The sequence below is a fragment of the Falco naumanni genome, chromosome 5, assembly GCF_017639655.2.
Source record: "Falco naumanni isolate bFalNau1 chromosome 5, bFalNau1.pat, whole genome shotgun sequence".
NCBI classification, from domain to species: domain Eukaryota; kingdom Metazoa; phylum Chordata; class Aves; order Falconiformes; family Falconidae; genus Falco; species Falco naumanni.
The window spans coordinates 29,505,711-29,526,910 of NC_054058.1; the positions used below are offsets into that span (position 1 = coordinate 29,505,711).

Below are 21,200 nucleotides of genomic sequence, written 5' to 3' on the forward strand. Positions count from 1 at the left end.
AAAACTCTCACCATATATCCCTGCTTTTCAGCTAGCAATGTCTCCTGACTACACTAACGTTTACTAATTTAGTATTTTTAATTACAGAGGGATTTACAGCACTGCACTACAGTGCTGTCTTTTATTATACTCACTGTTTCTGCTGGATCTGGGTACACTTTACATACAAAGTTGCACATTAGACAAATTACACTGCACATTAAGTAAATCTCTCTCTAGAAACAGGATTAGACTAAGAGGCATCTTCCTTATTCCTAGTGTATAAATTAATATATCCAAAATCAATATGAAGTAAGAGCTCCAAATCAATTTATTAAAAAACCCCAAAAAATAGTTTAAACATTCTCCACAATGAATCAAATTTATGTAGGAGATGCATTCTTTTTCTCCTATTTTGCTTAATAAATAAAACAGCTGGTCTGAGGAATCAGGTCAATCAGTGTCTGGAAAAAGCCCCATTAAAGCTGCTATATAACCTAGTTTCTCAAGCTGCATAAGGCATCCTAATATTAGAGATGCAGAAGTCCATGCAGAGACAGCCTGGATGGCTCAGCTTCTGGCTCTTCAGAGTTATGGAGGATATTTATCGCAAAAGATAGCAGTGAGGTATCTTGAAAACTCTAAGGAGCTAGGCTCTGAAGGAGCACAACAAAGACAACATGATGCATCCAGACCTATACTCTAAATATAGCTAGTGATCTTGGGAACCTAAGTTGAGGTCATCCAACATGAGGAGATGGTAAAGGACCAAATTTTCATGTATGCTCAGATTCACTCGAAGCTAGCCTAGCCCTGCTGCCACAGTGGATGACAGCACCTCTTCTCATGGCACTCCATGGCTGCATGGTCCCATCCCTCCCATGCCACGTGGGAGGGTGAATCCAGCAGAGCCCAAAGCTGTGGGCGTGCTGCACAGGCGCAGAGCCTATTCCAGTGCAGGTGGAAGCCCCCCAGCATCAGCCTCCCTCCTCCTGCACTGCAGACGGCTGTTGCTGCAATGCCCAGACCCTGGTCACCTTGGAAAACGTAGACCTTATTTTCTCCTACAGATTTGAAAATGCTTTGCAAAGGATATCACAACCCACTACCACAGAGACAAAGATGGAGCCAGAAGAAAGTGACTTGCTCAAGCTTAAAGGGCAAGGCAGCAGCTGAACTGGAAAATGAAACCTGCTGATCTACAACCCTAGGTTTTAGCTTCTTAAATAAGGATTCTCTTTCCTCATTAAAAAACTAAAAATGGGAAGGGGGGGGGGGGGAATATTCTGTAGATACAATGAACTTGGTCCTCAGAGGGCTAATGACCTGATATACTTTTTTCTTTCCCTTCTCACCTCCCTTTCCCCTGATAAAAGTTACTGTAACTTCAAGGACTATCCTTCTTTACTGGTCTACTTTAACCGGGCGTGTCAGCTAAACATCCTTTTCCCCACCACCTGAAATCAGAGACCATCCTTCCCAGAGAGAAGATTACCTTCTCGCTTTCAGTCTCTCTAGATGTCCTCACAACACCCTGGATTGAGACCGCTCCGCTTTCTGAATCGTGCTGAGGGACACCAAAGTCCTATCTGCTGGTTTCAGCCTGCAGTACGTGGCAGCCTGAAAGGGTACCCTGGAGGTAAAACCTGGTTGTTCTCTATTAATTTTTCATTTCAAGAATGGCTCCAGGGAAAGGAGGGAGATATAGGTCAGAGACTTTGGGGGCTGATTAGTAACTCCGTATATCTTTCTTTTTTTTTTCTTCTCTTTTTTTTCCCCTTCCAAATTCAGAAACAGAGGGTTTTCCCTCTGTATTTCTCATTTACTCCTTGAACATCATCCGCATTAGTCAGCAAACTCCTGCTATTTCTTCCACAATCCCTTGACACTTACAGAGTGACTAACCCTTCTCTCCACACACTTTGGCTGCAACAGTTGTTATCTGGTTTTTTTCCCCAAGAAAAGTGGGTCTCCACACTGCACATGTGCAGTACTCCCCTGTGGTCACTGCCGCAAATACTCCTGCTGCCACACAGCTGCAAACACTATGATTTTGTAGGCACAGAGCTGAAGAGTCAGGAGGTGATGGCAGGGCCTGCGTTCAGGTCACTTACTAACTCACAATCACAGTAGCAGTGCTCCTCAAACTGGGGTTCCACCACCCCATTTATGCCCCAAGCACAGGCATGCGGAGAACTCAATGGAGGAAGCTTGAAGCAACCAGGCTTCTCTTCAGGCTTCTCTTCACGGCCCTGGGGCGCCTGGTGCCTGACGCGGTGTGCAGAAGGTCTCAGCTGGGCTTTTCAGGCATGAATGCAGGGTAAGTAGAAAACACAGCTCCTCATGACTCAAGGCCGCATCATCAGAGCATGACAGAAGGTTCCTCCTGGCCCGGTGGGCTTGCACAAGATGCCCACCCACAGCCATGCTTACAGGGGACCTCGCACGCAACTCACACTCACATAGGCATACCCACAGACCTGCCCACACTTTGTTCTCAGCGCTGTGCTCGAGCAGACAGGGAGTTTGTTGTGTTCACCCTTCCAGGGTGATGCCAAGACCACTCTCCCCTAGGTCCAACATGCAAAGAGGATGCTTTGCCCCCAGGGCAAGGCCATGCCCTCAGGCTACAGTAGGTGCTACCTAATGCCACCCATAAAGGGCGCGAGCCACATCCAGAGTGGAGCATGTCAGTAAGGATCAGTGGCAAGGCTTGCCAACTTGGTGCCAAAGTCCGTTCCCCATTTAACCTTGACACCCTCACCCCAGCACCCACCCTACTCCCGTCGCTGTTACCTCCATCTCCACTGTAGGAGAGCCTTCTGCATCGCTGTGTAGGGAGGCATGAAAATAAACCACCGGCTCCAGTGCCACACTCCCTCCTGGCAGATCTGTTTCTCTCTTAACTGTTTCCAAGTGCCTGGCTGTTTTATAATCCCCACTGAGCATTCCCTTAACTCCTTCCTCACTGAGCCCTTCCACCCTCCCTCACCCACTCTCTCTCAAAAGGCAGAAAAAGCCAAGGCGAGGTAGGGGGTACAGAAAGCGAAGGAGGGGGCCTGAATCAAAGAAGGAACAACTGAATCAAATTGCATGTATAACAGAACCAGCAAATTAGTCATTTCCCCAGCCTTCTCTCACGCAGACAAACTGACTCTTCTATTAAAATATTTCTTTTTTTTTCCCCTGTGGACATTTGTGTACCTTAGAAGCTTACTTCTCTGCTAATCTCCTGCTTTTTCATACCATGAGGTCATATGCTTCTGCTGGTAGCACAATTTTAAATCACACAGCAGCTTGCCCTTTGAGGTCTGAACCAAAATCGCTTTCTTAGATCACAAGTAAATATGAGTTGATGGCTTCATGCCCAGTGTCACCACCACCCCATTTACGCATATTGCAACATCTAAGAAGAACTGAGGAGCGCAGGTATCGCTTCCAGTGGAAAGGACCTCGGCAATCACCATGAGGGCTGCGTGGAAGAGCTTGTGCAGAGGGACACAGACTCCCTGCTTCTGAGACATGGGACACTGCAATCACCCTGAACTGGTGAGAGCTGCACATAACTATCGATGCTAAAGGCTGTGCATTGCACGTGTGTGTGCATGCATGCCAGTAAGTGCAGGTGGTGGGTGAAAGGGAGTTACCCAGTCTGAGACATTTTATGAGACCCACAGGTCAGGGCTACACCGGGATAACCACGACATACTGCAAGTTGCTGTGTGCCAAGGTATACCAGCAGCATGGCGTGGGACGGGACAAGTACAGCGACCCAACAGCTTTGGATTTCATAACTGTGATTACATGCAAAGCAATGTCACTTCACATTCCAGTGTGTATGCTGCTCCTGTGACAGGACAAATAAAGAACACAGGGCAGGGGGAAGCAATGGCTTTCATGCATCCCCTCCCAGGTGGGAACAGGACACCTGCAGCTGGCTGCTTTCTCTTCCCTCAAAGCCTACGGCTGCTTCTTCCAGAGTCTTGAGGTTACCCCTGACAGCTTACACTCAAAAGTTTGCCAAGGTATCTTTTTCCCTGACAAAATGAGCTATTCTGTCACACAAGGCTGGGCCACAGGGCTTTTAAAAATGGTTCTGCTGCTGTTCAAAGGGAGCAGCTTGCTGTGCAGAGGAGTGGTAAAGTTAATAGTAGTAGGATCAGCACAAGCTCCTACCCTGCCATCTGCCTTCAGCTCAGCCAGGCCTTCTGCTGAACAGACAATGTGGGCTGGGGCCACTGGAGTGAGCAGCAACTCAATGACATGAAAGACTGCCTGGGTTAGTTGATTAAGAATAAGATTAAGAGCGCAGGAATCTTGTATAGCGCTGGTACTGACTCAGTTCAGGGATTTCATGGGGATATTTAAGCCTGGTTTTCCAAAGTCTTTTAGTTTGCGCAAGTGGGTGTGTGACAGCTTGAACCAGCCCCATGAACTGATGGTCCCAGAAACAAGGGTCATCTCTGAAACTGCTACGCTTTCTTCTTTGGTCACCGCTGGTAGAAAGTAGGGATAAATAATGCTTAACTACCTCACTCCCCTGTAATGTTTAACTCCTTCACATTTATAACGCTCCACAGGAAACACAGGGAAGTCCACTGGAATGGTCAGGGATGCCCCTCACAACCATGGGTCATGAGATCTGCCCTGTGGACTTCTTTAAGTGCTGGCCACTGCCAGCAGGCCCCAGCAGAGGCTGCTCAGCTCTGCTCCTGTACATTCAGACTGACAGCTGCCTCAAGAGCTTTCCCTTTTTTTTCTTTTTTCTTTTTTTTTTTAAATAATAGAAGAGTCACTTAAGGCTTGTGAATGACCTCAAGATTCCAAATTGCTGACCTGCCACCAAACTCAGCCTGCCAGTGCAACCATGAAGAGCAGAGCTTGATCCCCTTGATGGATGGTGAGGACAAAACAGCTTTGTAGACCCATAAAAAAATGTTAAGGTCCCCTCTGATGTCATACCATTCCGCAGTGGTGTCCCATAGCAATCTGAAGGACCGCTGTGGCTGATCTCCAAACCCAGGAGGGGACAGGTAGAGGGAGCAGCAGAAGGGTGCTGGTCTGGAAGGGGGACAGGGGAGCCGGGATAAGCGAGAGCACAACCTGCCTGCTCCAAAAACTGAAGGAACAGAGAGCCCCTCCTTCCACAGATGAAGAGAAAAAAGACACATGAGCAGAAAGCCTGGACTTAATCATGAAAAACAATAGCTCATCATTTATTTTCATATCCCCTCGCTAATGCTGGAATAATGCTAACAGTGGAATTCTTATGGCATGCATGTCATGCCTGCAAATACCAAGTGAATTACTTCTCAGCTAGGCTATGGGCTATGGCACTGAGCAGCACATTCGTTACAAGTGATTGGATGATGAACAACAGTTCCCAAATTCCTCCTTCACAATGCTACTTGCATTAGTTGTAATTTAATGAGAGAGAGAGGGAGGGAGAGAGGGAGAAAGTTGAGGCTCAAACCACTGAAATAATACTGCCTGCCACTGCTTCCCACAGGGTCTTGTATTAACTCACACCACCACCACCTCCACCACCTCCTCCTCCTCTACCTCCTCCATTTTCACACCTATCCTTAGGTGCTAAAAGTGGTGTCATGAAACCCATCAACATGGCAAAGGAGCATGGCAGGAAGCCCCCAGGCACAAGCATTCCTTCTGGCTGAAACGCAAGAGAGGATGCAAACCTCTCCCCCTTGTCTGCCAACAGCAACGGAAGGGCTGGCGGGGTGTGTGTGTGCTTCTCCAGCGGCCAGTCTCTGCGTGGACAAGCCTCCAACTCTTCTTTGGTTACTTCCTTCGTGAGCACCAGTGCAGGTGAAAGACACTGAATAGGCAGCTTTAGAAACAGATCACCAAGCACACACAGAGTGACCCGTGTCAGTGCAGACCTCCCACCATGCACCCTGGCCAGCATGGTCCTCCTGTCTCCCGGAAGGAGACATGAGGTAGCCCAGCCCCATCCCTGCCTCACAGGCTATCTTAGCTGGTTTGTTGCTCTTTGACAATTTTGAGATCTAGTAAGCAGTCAGTAAATGTGAACAAAACCTTTGCTACACATAAGGCCTTCAGCAGTGTAAATGTGCCATCACTGCTGACCTCCAGCGAACCTGGGAATTACTGCCATGGCTGCCTCCTGTCAGTTCTCAGGTAGGTCTGTACCTCCCACACCTTCAGGGCTGAAACCAAGACTCCCTTCTTTGCTCCACAGACCCTGCCTGCAAAAGGGACGGCCTCTTCAGAAGGGCAGGGGCACCTTGCAGGTTTCTGCCCTAGAAGGAGCCTAACTGGCCAGCATCACCTCCCACTCTCCTGTGTCAACCTTGCCACAGAGCCCATCCCCCTTCACATGACAGGACATTTATCCACCAGATGACCCTACACATAAGGTTCACACCTGAAACATGACCCGCTGTGTGGGGTCTCATATGCTGGGCCAGAAGAAAGCTGAGAGGTCTGATCTGAGCAGCAGACCTACAAGTAAGAGGCTGCAAATATCATTACTGCTTTCCTAGTGTACCCAGTCTCTTCAGTGTTCCCCACTCACAGTGCATAAATGACAAACATCCACAGATTCCTACCCCATGGAGCATCCAGAATCCTCCCTATCGCCTCTATGCCAAATGTAATTTAAAAGCCCCCCACCCCTAGCCACATTTTGTGGTGTTTTGAAAAAAATGAATGCAAACTAAATTTACATGTTTCTGAAACGAAGGTATAGGCAGGGGAAGGCAAAATGCCCTTAGGATTGGAACCAAATGTATTTGTGCAAATGAGACCTAGGATTTACAGTTACCTTCCAGCCTCCAGCATGTGCTACAATCTTAGCTTTGGCTTAAAAAACCATCTGTTTTCTTGTAAAGGTTGACAAACACCAGTGATCCTTTCTTTGGTGTACTGGCCAAAGTCCCATGGACCTGACTGGGGGAGGAAGGTGGGCAGGATGCCACAGGATGCTCCCAAGGACATCCGCAGACTGTATGTATGGGCACACAGGTGCCTGAGTGCGCTTCCCAGCAATATAGCAGGCACGATGCTGGCAGCCATCTTCAGAAACTACCCAAACACGGACTGCCCCTCTCCAAAATCCCCCTCCCAAGCCCAGGTGTAGCATTGCACACTCTGTGGCTTTCCTAAAACTACGGCTGTGTTGTAAGCAGCGACAGAACTCTGAAATAAGTGAAAGCATCCAATGCTGAAGTGACCCTAAGTGAAGGCAACAATTGTTACAAATAAATAAACAAGAATCAGTCACAAAGAAAAAGGAAGAAATGGGGAGCCTCAGCCTGCTGTGACTACCTGTGTGCTGAGCAGCTCACCTACTCTAGCAATGCGGGGAGCCCAGCATCCCCACGAGGGGCACCAGACGAAAGGGGTCCCTGTGCAGAGAGCAAGCATGGGGAGGAGGGGACATAGGCATGAGAGGGAAGCAGGGGGCTCCCCTGACAGAGGCCCACCACAATGGCTACGTGGCCTTTAGGAGCCTGGCACAGGGGTGGTGTTATCTGCTACCAGCCACAAGCTGAGCCTGCTTGCCCGGAAGGAGAAGCAGTGACTAGGCTGGGAAGACAGAGACGAGTTAGCAGGGGCTGAACTATATGAATGAACATACATAACCAGACGTATGGAGCCCAGCTGGGCTACACCATTACTGCAACAACTTCTTTGGACATCCACTGAAAACCACAGAGGTCAGAACCACCAGCCGTAATCAATCATATTTACAGTTTAAAATCCAACCAAATCCAACACTTCTGTTGGGACCAAGAAGTTCGGCTACAGGTTCCTGGCCCTGCTGCAAAGGCATCCTGTCCCTTGCTTCCCCTCCTGGCAGGCTGTCACAGCTCAGGAAGGGTAAAGCTCAGCTGCAGCACTCGGTGCCACACTTCAGTTCCCTTTAAGCCTTCAAATTAGGGCTTACACGGGGTTTAAGTGCAGCCTGTCCCAACACAGGGTTGGATTACACAGCTCTCGTGTGCTGCTGGGTTGCCACATCCAACTGAAAAGGGGACAAGCGCCCTGCTGCCTGACTCACAGGCAGCCCATCTGCCTGGACACCCTAAGTAGGGGATGGGGGGAGCACCTGCCCCCCACAGCCCTCCCCATGTCCCAGGCAGGCAAGACAGGAGGGCTGAGATCACCAGGAGTGGCTCCTGCTTCCCTTGCCTCAGTTAGGCAAATAACTCCCAATGCCTGATCATTTCATGGTAACCACGGAGTGGTTTACCCATGCAGCCATGCCTGCGCTCTTCCTCCCCCACATGCCTGCTGGCCCCACAAGGCTCATCCTGAGCCCCAGGGCAACTGCACAGCCCCCAAGCTCGCCAGCCTGGGATGTCCTACACGCAGCATTCAGCTCCCACAGGAAGTCAGCATGTTCTCAATATGCGATGTGCTATGCCCTCGACCATGAACACCTCAGGTGGGCTGGTCATCTTCAACCAAGCACGACCAAACATGACAGGGCTGTGCTGAGGAGGGGTTGGCAGAGGGGAAGAGGCCACCAGGAACACAAAAAAGGACACAAAATACACAAAGAGAGCAAAAGCCCCATATCCTTCACAAGCCTTGCAATAAAAATAGGGCAAGACGGACAGGAGTACCAACCACAGTGAAACCCAGAAAAAACCCTGTGACCTGCAACTTGCTCCAATGATGCCAGGTGACATAGGCATGTTTCCTAGCTCACCCCCAGTGCTGCCACAAGCATCTGTTTTATTGTACTCGGTATCAAAAGCATTGGGCATCCCCACCTGAAATGCTGCCCTACCCTGCCATTCACTCACATCCCACCTTCTTCCCTTGCACATTATCTTCTACAGGCAGTGGCTTTTTGGCAGGAGTTTCAGTATCTGTTTGCGACAGGGCATGGCAAGGGAAAGCAGACATCTCCTTGTAAAAAAGCATTCTCTTCCTGAAACCCCTTCAATCCTTCCTGACTGGGAGGAAATGCAGGGATTGGTAATGACTCAAGTGTTCCTATGGGAAACAGCAATGATTTTGGAGGAACACGAAATAACTTTTAAGCCAAGCCCAGTCTGAAAGAGGGGAACTCCACAGTCTGTTGCTCGAGTTCACAGTTGAGCAAGAACAAAACCAGGGTTCAGCTGTCTGCTTGCAGGGATGCTGAAAAAGATACAGCTACTTTACTGAGGTGGTCTCACCTACATCAGATATGCTGTGAGTGATACGGTAAACACATCTAAATAGATACAGATTTCCCAGGGGATATTTCATTTGCATACAGACACCAGCTACATCACAGGACTAGGTCAAGACTGAAATAAACTGAGAATACAGGAGGACAGACCTGAGACATTTACAGAGCTACAGAGATACCCAACAACTGGTCCAGTAGGGCCACCAAAACCTGACACTAGGAGAGGTAAGTAAAAGATGCCAGACACACAGCTGTTCTGGGTCAGGATGGAGACAAGCTGGAGGATATGGATTACAGATCACTCCCAGACAAAATGTCTTGGATGATATTTTTCTCAAGCTTGGATTTCTAGTAAACCTTTTGTTCAGTTTGAAGAGCCACGTTGCTTCAAAAAATCTCTCCCTGACTTTCACAGGCAGAGTGGCAGTGTCCCCTTCCACAACACACTGTGATTTACAGCCTTCCACACTCACACCAGCAATATACAACCCCTTACACAAGGGACTGCAGACAACATTCCTGCCAACACATACGCTGTCACAGCATCGCTCCACACAAACACTCTGCATTCACCTTGTTTAGATTTCCTCCTGTACAGGCTGTGACAGCTCACAAACATGCAGAAAGCCTAATTTATATTTATAATAAATCTCCCTTCTTCATTCCTTGCAGTGGAAAAGAGCCCTCATACAAATGCAATTTGCTGAGAGAATGGTGTAACAGCTCTAAGGAAAATCAGGCCCACGTTGCCTCCTGTAGACAAAGGGGATGAAGCCACATGCAGACACTTATGCACACTCCTACATGTGCCTGCAAACATGGAAAGAGTCCCACATACACATACATACACACACATACACTTCCACCTGTATTCTCACACACACAGTCTGATAACGGCATCCACCACCCCTTCCGACTCGCACGTGCTTTCAGGCAGCACAGGCATTTGGAAGGTGCACTTGAATTATCCAGGTGCTCACAGTCCCAGATAAGTGAGAAGAAAATGACACCACAAAAGAAGTATTGTCACCATCAACGGGATATGCTTGTGTCTGGGTTTCACATGTCCTTGTCAGGTGGTACAGCTATTTTAAAATGGGGCTTGCAACGTGTTTCTTATCCCCACTTGCTAAATACATACACATTGTGATGTTGAGAGAATGCAGAGGGGCAGTTTGATGGGAAGGCAGGTTTCTGGTGGTGCCAGTGATAGTCCTAAAAGAGAGGAAGGAATTTATAATTGTACTCATGCCTAAATGTGATCCCCACATGCCTTGGAAGAGTTATGAAGTCTTGGGTTTCTCCATGGTGTCCACAAAGTGGCTGTAGCCAAGAGATGTCTTTTTGTTTTAATCTGGCTTCAGAGAAAACATCTTGATCTCTCTTCCCTCTGCAAAGGACCTCATTCCATCTTCCCTTGCCTGCATCACCCTAAGGCCTGACTACAGAAGTATGTCCCCCACAGGACAATGACATCAGCCTGCTCAGAAACTGGGGTTAGCATGCCGTGCTGGCCCCGTGCAGGGGAAATGCACCCAACCAGTCCTCTGGTCTCTACTGGCTCCCAATAAGCTTCCGTGAAGGTGACCTACTAATTCCTGTTGAGGTGTTCTGTGCTCATGTACCTTCTGAGCAACTTTAGCCCCTGATGGCATTGCAGTCTGAGTGACTCCTGCAATTCCTCCTACCTACTTCTCTCCATCCTCGTGACACTAATCTGAACCAAAAACTCTTCACTCAACACAGCCACCGAGCCTGCCAGCAGCCCACCCGGATGCCCAGCTCCTGTGCACTGACATATTGGGAGCTGGAGGCTGGGCATCACCAAATCCCAGTGCTGCTCCACTGCTGACCCAGGGCTCGCCCTGCAGTACATTGCCAAATTCCTATCACGGAAAGAGCCCCATTACATACCGTCCTACCCTATCACATAGCTAAAGCTAGCCGATACGTTACCCCTTACCACTCTGCTCAGATCCCTCCCCTGCACTCCTCCTCGGGGTCCCAGAGTACCTAAGCGTGGGATCAAAACTGTCAATGTTAAGGTGCTCAAGAGCATCACCAGAGATTTGCCTTGTTAGCCACAACCCTACTCAGGGTATTTTAAAGACTAGCAATGACGACTTAACTCCCCAGAAATTCTGCCACAAGAGGAAGATAAAAGATTGCGCACACACACACAGAGTTATGAGAATATCTAAGAGGGTTTTCTGAGATTTTTTTCTCCAGCTTCTGAAGTCAATTATCTAAATAGGAAAGCAACAATGATGGCCAGAAATTACTGCTATTTGGAGGCAAAACAGAGACCTGCTGAAAGTCCTTGCCAAACTATCTGGAATTTGTCAACACTAAACGCCGCCTAGGAGAAAATAAAACCCCATGCATTTTAGCTGGATGTTCTTCACCTCTAGCCTCGTGCTTTAAGCAGATAGCCTTCCTACCAATGCAAGCATGGACCAACATGGATGCTTGTCCTGCAATCCTGCTGCTGTCAGCCCCTGTCAGAGGGGTAGCCTGAAGCCATGGCAGAACCACGCAGATGGTCACAAACCAGGCTCCTGACCTGCTACTGGCACAGCTCTTCCAGAAATGCCACTGTGAAAAGCTAACACTGGGGTGAGGTGCAGACCACCTCTGCCACCACCAATCTCTGGGCAGGCTGGAGCATAGTCTAGAGATCACACTTTTGTTGATACCCTTCTTTTGGGTACTTCTCCCTCTTCTCCCCACGCCAGCTCTGGCTGATTTGAGTACCTGTCACATCCCTTCTCAAATACAGGTCGTGAGCTCTCTGGGGCAATGCCATGCCACATTTGTCCATCTTTTGGGGAATCTGCAGCAGAGATATCCTTGGCTTGGGATACCAGCTGCTAGTGGCTATGAATAATTCATAATTAAAATAGAAGTGAAGCTGCACCAGGGGACTGTTGTGCCTCGAAGTTTTCTTCAGACTAGATTACTCTCAGGAGACACAGGAGAGCTACCACAGAGATAAAAAAATAAATCTCAGCCTACTAGGTTTACACAGAGACCATCAAAAAATGTGTCTGTATTACTCTGACCTCCAGATCTTCTTTTTTCCTTCGCTTTTTCCTAACCTTTAAAAGGCATACAAGATAAACAGAGGAGAAACCAGGCAGACAACATCCTCGGAAGAGATGTAGGAATATAATCAAGCCCTCAAACACACACACACACAAACACCATAATTTATCTCTTCCTCCTCCTGTTTGATATTATCCTCTGTTCTAGTATCATAATCTGTTGCTATGGAAACAGCTATGATGTCACTACGAGAGGTTTATGGATGCCTTGAAGAGGAAGGAAAGGTACATGATGATGGGAGAGAAAAAAAACCACCTACAAACAGCTGCTGAGCAGGAGACGTTCCAGGAACAGCAAGTGTTAACAGGGAAAAGATAAATACAGCGACGGTGCTGGCGCTGCTGCAGACAAGAGCAGAATATAAACCGTGTTTTAAAAATAAAGAATGCTTACAAATTTTGCCTGCAAGTAAAAATATTCTGGGAAAGCTAAAGGAGCTTCCTGAAAAAACAAACTTTCTCTGAAATATTCTGCAAGTTTTCTGGGATTGGATATTTTCTGAGCCTGGCTGCTAGAGTCCAAGTCTCCATCAACCCACTCCATCGTCTGCTGTAACATTCCCTCCAGAACTGTTAACGTAACCCACCACCGATGCAGCTAATAGTTAGGGATCTTACTGGCTATCTGCCACCCTGTGTGCCTTTACAACCTCTAACTAGGAAAAAAAAAAAAAAAAAAAAGGTATGTCTTCAAGCAAAAATAAACAGAATCATTGAATCGTTTAAGTTTAAGTTCATCAAGTCCAACCTTTAACCCAGCACTGCCAAATCCACCACTAAATTCTATCTCTAAGCACCACATCTGCATGTCTTTTATATGTAGGGGGGTGACTCAACCACTTCTCTGGGCAGCCTGTTCCAATGATTGATAACCCTTTTGGTGAAGAAGTTTTTCCTAATATCCAATCCCAACCTCCCCTGGTGCAACTTGACATTGTTTCCTTTTGTCCTATTGCTTGTTAGACTGACATCCACATCACTATACAGCCTCCTTTCAGGCAGTTGTAGAGAGCAATAAGGTCCCCCCAAACCTTCTTCTCTCCAGGCTAAACAGCCCCAATTCCCTCAGCCGCTCCTCGTAACACTTGTGCTCCAGACCCTTCACCAGCTCCGTTGCCCTTCTCTGGACACGCTCCAGCACCTCAGTGTTTCTCCTGTAGTGACAGGCCCAAAACTGGGCACAGTATTTGAGGAGCGGCCTCATCAGTGCCCAGTAAAGGGGGACAATCACTTCCCTAGTCCTGCTGGCCACACTGTTTTGGATACAAGCCAGGATGCTGCTGGCCTTTTTGGCCACCTGGGCACACCAACAGCTCATATTCAGCTGCTGGTTGACCAGCAACCCACATCTTTTTTCATGATGCAGCTTCCCAGCCGCTCTTCCTCAAGCCTGTAAGCGTTGCATAGGGTCGCTGTGACCCAAGTGCAGGACCTGGCACTGAGCTTTGTTGAACTTCATACAACTGGTCTCAATCCACCAGTCCAGCCTGTCCAGATCCCTCTCCAAAGCCTTCCTGCCCTCAAGCAGATCAACACTCCCACCTAACTTGGTGCTGGCTGCAAACTTACTGAGGGTGCACTCAGTCCCATCATACAGGTCATTGAAAAAGGTATTAAACAGGACTCGATGCTGAGCCCTGGGGAACACCACTTGTGACCAGCCGCCAGCTGGATGTCGCTCCATTCACCACCGCTCTTTGGGCTCAGCCAGCACTTTACCCAGCACAGAATACCCCTGTCCAAGCCATGGGCAGCCAGCTTCTCCAGGAGAATGAGGTAGGAAATTATGTCAAAGGCTTTACTAAAGTCTAGGTAGACAACATCCACGGCCTTTCCCTCATTCACTAAGCGAGTCACCCTGTCATGGAAGACCAGGTTAGTCAAGCAGGACCTGCCTTTCCTAAACCCCTGCTGGCTGGGCCTGATCACCTGGTTGTCCTGTACATGCCGCATGATGGCACTCAAGATGATCTGCACCATAAGCTTCCCTGGCACCAAGGTCAGGCTGACAGGCCTGTAGCTCCCCAGATCCTTCTTCCTGCCCTTCTTGTAGATGGCGTCACATTTCCTAACTTCTGGTCACCTGGGACCTCTTCAGTTAGCCAAGACTGCTGATAAATGATTGAAAGTGGCTCGGGGAGCACTTCCACCGGCTCCCTCAGTACCCTTGGGTGGATTCTGTCAGGCCTCGTAGACTTGTGTGTGTCTAAGTGGTGCAGCAGGTCGCTGACCATTTCCCTGTGGATTGTGGGGGCTTCATTCTGCTCCCCATCCTTGTCTTCCAGCTCAGCGGTCTGGGTCCCAGAGAAAAATGGTCTTTACTATTAAAGACTGAGGCAAAGGCAGCATTAAGTAGCTCAGCCTTTTCCTCATCCTTTGTCACTATGTCTCACCCAATGAAGGATGCAGATTCTCCTTAGCACTCTTTGTTGCTAATGTATTTATAGAAACATTTTTTATTATCTTTTACAGCAGTAGCCAGATTAATTTCTAGTTGGGCTTTGGCCCTTCTAATTTGCTCCCTGCATAACCTCACAACATCCTTGTAGTCCTCCTGAATTGCCAGACCCTCCTTCCAAAGGTCATAAACTCTCTTTTTTTTCCCCTGAGTTCCAGCCAAAGCTCTTCGTTCAGCCAGGCTGGTCTTCTTCCCTGCCAGCTCATCTTTCAGCACATGGGGACAGCCTGCTCCTGTGACTTTAAGATTTCCTTCTTGAAGAATGTCCAGCCTTCCTGGACTCCTTTGCCCTTCAGGACTGCCTCCCAAGCGACTCTGTCTATCAGCCTCCTAAACTGGCCAAAGTCTGCCCTCCAGGAAGTCCAAGGTAGCGGTTCTACGGACCCCCCTCCTTCTCTGAGACTCAAAAACTCTGCCCTTTCATGATTGCTACGCTCAAGACGGCCCCCAACCATCACATCACCCACCAGTCCTTCTCTGTTCACAAGCAGGTCCAGCGGGGTGCCTTCCCCGGTTGGCTCACTCACCAGCTGTGTCAGGAAGCTATCTTCCACACGCTCCAGGAACCTCCTAGACTTGTTTCCTCTCTGCTGCTTCCTCTCTGTGCAGAGATGCACTGAATCCACTGGATCACATCCAGTAGCAAATAAACACCTTGACCCCAAACCATAAGCAAAAAAAAAAGCTTTTCTTGCTCTCTTTATCCAAGAGAAAAAACATACCCTTATAGACTCACTGCCAAACGTACTGATATACCTGGCCTGCTCCTAGAGAGAACAGTATGTTGAGTCTCATACGTTTAAAACATGACCAGCCTTGGGGCCATACATATCCATGTGCAGCATGATGCACGTGCCGTTCTCGCCCATGAGCTCAGGCGCTGAGACTGTGCCTCCACACCTGTACCTGTTTCAATCACCCAGACTGATGGTGAAAGTAGGGCAGACACAGGGACAGAGAGGGTGGGACAGTTACACATGCTCTTAAAAGACATGTGCAAGCTGCAGGAAAATTCAGCATGTGGGGACTGCCGGGAAGGAGAAGGGAGTATGACAGATCAAATTTGTCCTGCATAGCTGCCCTATCATGGGAAGGGCAGTGGCAGTGAGGGAGGAAACCACAAGGATCTCAGATCAGCGAAAAGTAGTGGTGTTTTGGCTAATCTCTGCCCCATCAGAATTTCCTGAGCATGGAGAGCAGGATCAGAGAACTTACAAGAAAGGTATAGCATCAGTTTTGCCTCTGGTCTCAGCTCCATCTGGGAAATTCCCAGGCAAACTCTCTGTCCCACCTATAAGAATTAGGATATAGGTGGTATCTCCTGTCCTCACTCACCTTCCCTTCCAAAGATGTTAAGAGACAACTGCAGGAAAAAACCTGGGAGAGACTGAAGTCTGCAAGGGCAACCGCAAAAACAGTCCAAGCCAGGATCTTCAGCAATTCACCCAGTTTTCTGTTCCTGCCAGCCTTCGCTGTGACAGCCTCAGCCCCTGTACCTCTCAGGGATCACCTTCCTCTCTCCTGTTACAGTCACCTGCCCTCATCTTTCTTCCTCACCTGTCTCTCTCATCCTCTTCTCTCTTGTTCCCAACCTATTGCCTTACTTTTTCTCAACCTTCAGCCCACCCCTTCCTTCCTCGAATGAACCTCTGTCAAAAAATGTTCAAGGAAACCTACACATTGTGCTTTCCTCTCCCCAAAGAGCCCAGCTGGTTTGTATAGTCCACCCTCCTGTGTCTCCGTCCACATAAAATGCAAATCCTTTGGGGTGGGAACTATCTGCCCCTTCATATCAATGTCATGCCTACTACAGTGAGGTCCTGCTTTTGTTTGGCACTGGCACTACTATAGCAAATACAACTATTCTTAGGAATACTTCAAAAGCACCAAGGGAGAGTAAAAGAATAGGAGGTGTGAAAACAATGCCAAGTGTTTTGTGCGGTTTTCAGCCTCTTTTGCATTTTAGGGGCAAGGTTCTGTTCCTACTTTTTATGAAACAATTTCTTCTCTTCTGTGCTTTCTATTTGGGACCGCAGAGTAGAGAACAAAGCTGATCTTGGTGAAGAAACCAAGACTGCTTTTTTAAAAATTGGCAGGTGACACCAAGCAGTAAGGGACTGCAGAGTCAGGGGAATTAGATTAGAATTCAAAACAATCCCAACAAATTAAAAGGTACAAGATGAAATTCAAACAGGACAAACACAAAAATCATACGCTGAGGCAGGAAAGGCTAGCTCCACACACACAGGACAGAAAATGGCTCACAAGGCATCAGACCTCTTGGACAGGATCTGGGAGCCACGGCGGATCACAAGCTACACACAGATGAACCATGTCATAGTGCAAAAGTTAAACCAAACAGGACCGCTGCCTGTAAGAGACGTGAAGGAACACTGCTCTACCTGGCCAGCACAGGACTCCAGGCACGGCACTGTGCTCTAGCAGTGCCACTCAAGAGAGAGGTGGACTGGCTGAAGGGAGCGCAGAGAACCACGAGAACAGTCAGAGCTGATGGGAACAAGACACATGAGAAAGAGCTGAAGGATGTGTTTGAGATAGGGTTTGGCTTCAGGAACACAAAGCCAAGGAGAGACATGACAAAGAGGAAGGAATAGTCTTCCCCCAGCCACTGTCAATAAGACAAGGAATCACAGCACGCAAAGCAGAGAGGAGTTGCAGAGGAGGTAAATTCTTTTCAGTGACAAAGTGAAGGGCAGCAATGACAGCCTGATCAGGCTGTGGACCCTCCATACACAGGGAATATGCTGGACTAACATGTTAGGGAACACGCTGGACAAGCACGCATTTAGTATAGTACTTCCTGCTTTGAAACACTTTGGTCTTTCCTATGCCCACTTCCTATGATTTCAATTATTGTAGTGAGAGTTAAGTTTCTTTGGCATTTCAGCACAGCCCACAGAGCAAGATAAACCTGTCAGGGTTTAGAACTGGAGGAGACATTAGCCTGCAGGGTACCGCTGTGTAACACCGTTGTTCCAGGTCTTCATAATGCCTTTAAGGATTAAAGGTTATAATGAACAGGGAAGACAGCTGCCCTTCTGAGTTTCCCAAGTATCTCTGGCAAATACCACTGCCTTGCAGGGTGACCTTTCCCACTTTTCAGGGTAGGAGCTATAAGTGATTGCTCTTACTTCATCCTTCCAGAGATGGATGTCAGCACAGGCCCTGGAAGGTGAGCAGGACAGAGAATGAGGTGTGAATAAAGAGTGAGCTTCAGCTTCTCCAAGCAAATGGCCCATTCAGTGGGAAATGCTGAAGAAAAACCAAGGGAGCAAACTATGCCATCCTTCACCCCAGCATAAAGCTCCCTCCTCCTCCAGAACATGACACAGATGGGCTGCCACGCATCGCATGGAGACAGCGCTTCCCTCTGCGTAGCTCCCTGGGTTTCATTGACACTGTTGTTGGCATGTAGATCTCCAAAATCAGAATCCAGTTCAGCAGCAGCTCAAGGGCTCACGTCTCGAGGACACTTGCCTCCCACTGGCTATTTTGTACCCCCTCCCCTGCCAAACTCCGTTCCTGGGCATCATTCTGTCAGTGGCTTGATCAGACAGGTACTCTTTATAAAGCACCTTGAACAGATACAGCACTGTAACAACACACACTATTATGGCTTATTATTACTTCCATTAAATAAATAAATCATAACGTTACAGCCTTTTAACTCTTTTAGCTCTGACTCTGGACTCTCCAAGATATTTTGAGATGTGACAATTCCTTTGCCAGCCTATGGCTACAGGGCTGCTCCTCCCCTCACCTGTGTAGGGAAGTCTTAGAAGAATGGTTTCTACCATCAGAATTACCCAACTCAGAAGGCTACCTGAATTCAAGAGTGGCCCCCAAATATACACACTTGTGCTTTCCAGAGGAAGGACCTCAGTTGCTGATGGGGCCAAATGAGGAAGGATTCAGGTGCACTCTGTGCTGTAAATGGGGGGAAGCAGTAACTTGCCTCTGCTCTTCCCCCATGACAAACAGACAAACTGGTAAATGCCCGATCTGGAGTGAAATTATCACCTGGGTTATTTTCAAAACAAAAGCTGAACTCCGTACTGCTACGGGAAATAGTTTCAAAAGAGAAGGCCTTCTGTTAAACACCTAGGTCCATATTAGGGTACATAAATAGCTGAAGGCACAACCTTTTCTCTAAATAGCATTTAATTCTCACTTCTTGTTATCCACCAGTTAACCTTCCAAAAGCAAGTAAAAGCCCTAAAAATAATGTTTCACATTCAGAGGGCAGAGATTTCCTAGTGAGGAAACAACCTCATTTTTATAAATGGACTGATTAAGCTATAGAGGCCATGAGTCAGAAAGGTACTTCAGTGTGTGGCCAGCTTTAAAGACATAAACAATTCTAATGAAGTCAGCAGCACTGCCCGTGAGCTTAAATTTAGGCGCAGACCTTAAAATACCTTCTTAAATTGGGATCAGAGAGGAAAAGGGTGGAACTTTCAAAAATATCCAGTCTCAGCCTACCCATCCTCTACAGACACAGGGATTGAGACACCTTAACAGCCGTCAGCCCGCCACCGAAAACCTTTGCAAACTCCCCTTCTCAGGAGCCTCGCCCAAAGGTACATGCTATCCCAGTTGCCTTGACTCCTGCACCTAAGAGAAGTGGTCTCATCTACCTCATATTGGTGTCTCAGCCTAGTCCGAGCAGAAGGTGGTTGAACTTGCCCTTGACTTCGCCATCTGGCAGGACTGCTCTAACACCAACACCTGGGACTCACTTGGTGAAGCCCACAATCAGGACAAGGATTTACTTTCCATGCCCAGGTCACCAATCCTTCCACGATTTGACTTCCCAGAACTTTCCTCCTGACCAAATATCTACATACTTTTACACACCATTGCAGCAACGTGGCCAAAACTGAGCCCTTACTTGTTTAGCCACCCAAGTACATATCTGCCCCCGAATAAATTACCTAGCTTCCAGAGGCTGTCCTAAGTTCAGAACCCTCACAGGCATCAAGCAGGTCTCTGGGCTGTCTCCCACTGGTAGAAGACTTACACTAATCGGGGTGCATAGCCAGCTCTTACCCAGTCTGGATGAAACCACATCCAGTTGTTTTCAAAGCAGTACATGAAAGTGGTAAATAGCAACCCCTGGGTAAATGGGGAAACCTGAGGCCTGGAAAAATTAAAATTACTTAATTTTCCAGGGCAGCTGAGGTGTCTGGCCGAAGCCAATAGGGTTTTCCCCACCTGTTACAGCCAGACAGGGGAATGCGCTGCGTGGAGCCCAAGGGCCGATGACAGTGGCAAGTAACTGTGCTTGCCTTTTTGTCCAAGTGTGTTGTTTGTCTCCTTGCCCTGGCCCCTGGTCCCAGCAGTGCTCTTTCCACTTCTGAAAATGAAACAGCGTTTTTTCACCCATTACATCTCAAACCCATTTAATCGCTAGACGTAGCAGCATGATAAGGACAATAATTACAACTGGAGGGGGCTTCCTGTTATCCTGGCTATAGCCATATCCTGAGCTAATAAAAACTTGTGCTTTTGGTCCCAGCATTGACTTAGCTTAAGTTCTGGTTATTAATTCATAAACAGGAAACGCCTCTGAGTTATCATCTCCCTGCATGAACTTTGGGGTAAAGACCTTTAGTCCGCCTCACTGGTGGTGGCTCCCTGATGAGCAGGTTTTGTGCACTTTAACGAAATTTGAGGATGCATTCAAAACCCAGCAGGGCTGGCCTGTTCCTGGTGTTAAATGGGATCCGACCTGCGATGTATCCAGGGTCAGATTTTCAGGCTTCCCAGCCCCTCATGTGACAAGGACAGCATGCAGGCAGGTCCCTGCCTGCACTGAGCTCCAGCAGCAGCACCGGTGGCGAGGTGCAGTTTGCAAATATTACCCAGATTAATTCCATAAGCCACCCACATAGAAAACTACCGACGCAGCTGCTAAAAATACACTGTGAGTTGCAACAAAGTTGTCAGGAACAAGTAAGAAGCAAAGCAAAGAGGAACAAAACCAAAACAGAGGTAATCACTGTTTGGAAAATAAAGGTTAATGTGTATGAACACTTCTTTTTACCCTATTCTGAAGTATCCCTGGTACAAGGCACCCTGGGAGCCTCTGGAGACACCCACCCAGGGGAGAAATCTACCTGCAGCCCACGCACTGGTGATGTCTAGCAGTAAGCCCTCTTAAAATGGGGTCTCCCCTGGCCCACAGAGCCTTGTTCTGTTCTCTGCACAGGAGGAAACATCACACGACGAGTGCACAGATGAAGGTTTCGCACAGCAAGGGCAACACTGCCTGGAGCAGAGACCAAAGAACCCTATTCTCACCTGCCTCAAGCCATTCACCTCCTCTGAAACCAATACAGCTGCCCCTGAGGAAGCCGCATCTCCAGTGCTCAGCAGGACAGTAGCCATTAGCTTGCCCCAGCTCTGGAGCAGAAGCCATGCAGGATTACACCTGATGAGGCCCACTTTGGAGCCCAACACATTTCCC

The 21,200-nt window shown here is 48.2% G+C and overlaps 1 protein-coding gene and 1 long non-coding RNA gene across 6 annotated transcripts in view; one reads left to right on the top strand and one right to left on the bottom strand.

Moving 5' to 3' along the window:
• The window catches only part of HIPK2 (homeodomain interacting protein kinase 2), a 136,806-nt gene that overhangs the window by 112,182 nt on the left and 3,424 nt on the right, over positions 1-21,200 (bottom strand). The gene's annotated exons all lie outside the window — the stretch shown is intronic.
• LOC121089587 lies at positions 10,654-14,168 on the top strand. The gene is made up of 3 exons (XR_005828265.1): positions 10,654-10,666; positions 13,261-13,271; positions 13,888-14,168. It is a non-coding gene; the product is annotated as an uncharacterized LOC121089587 (long non-coding RNA).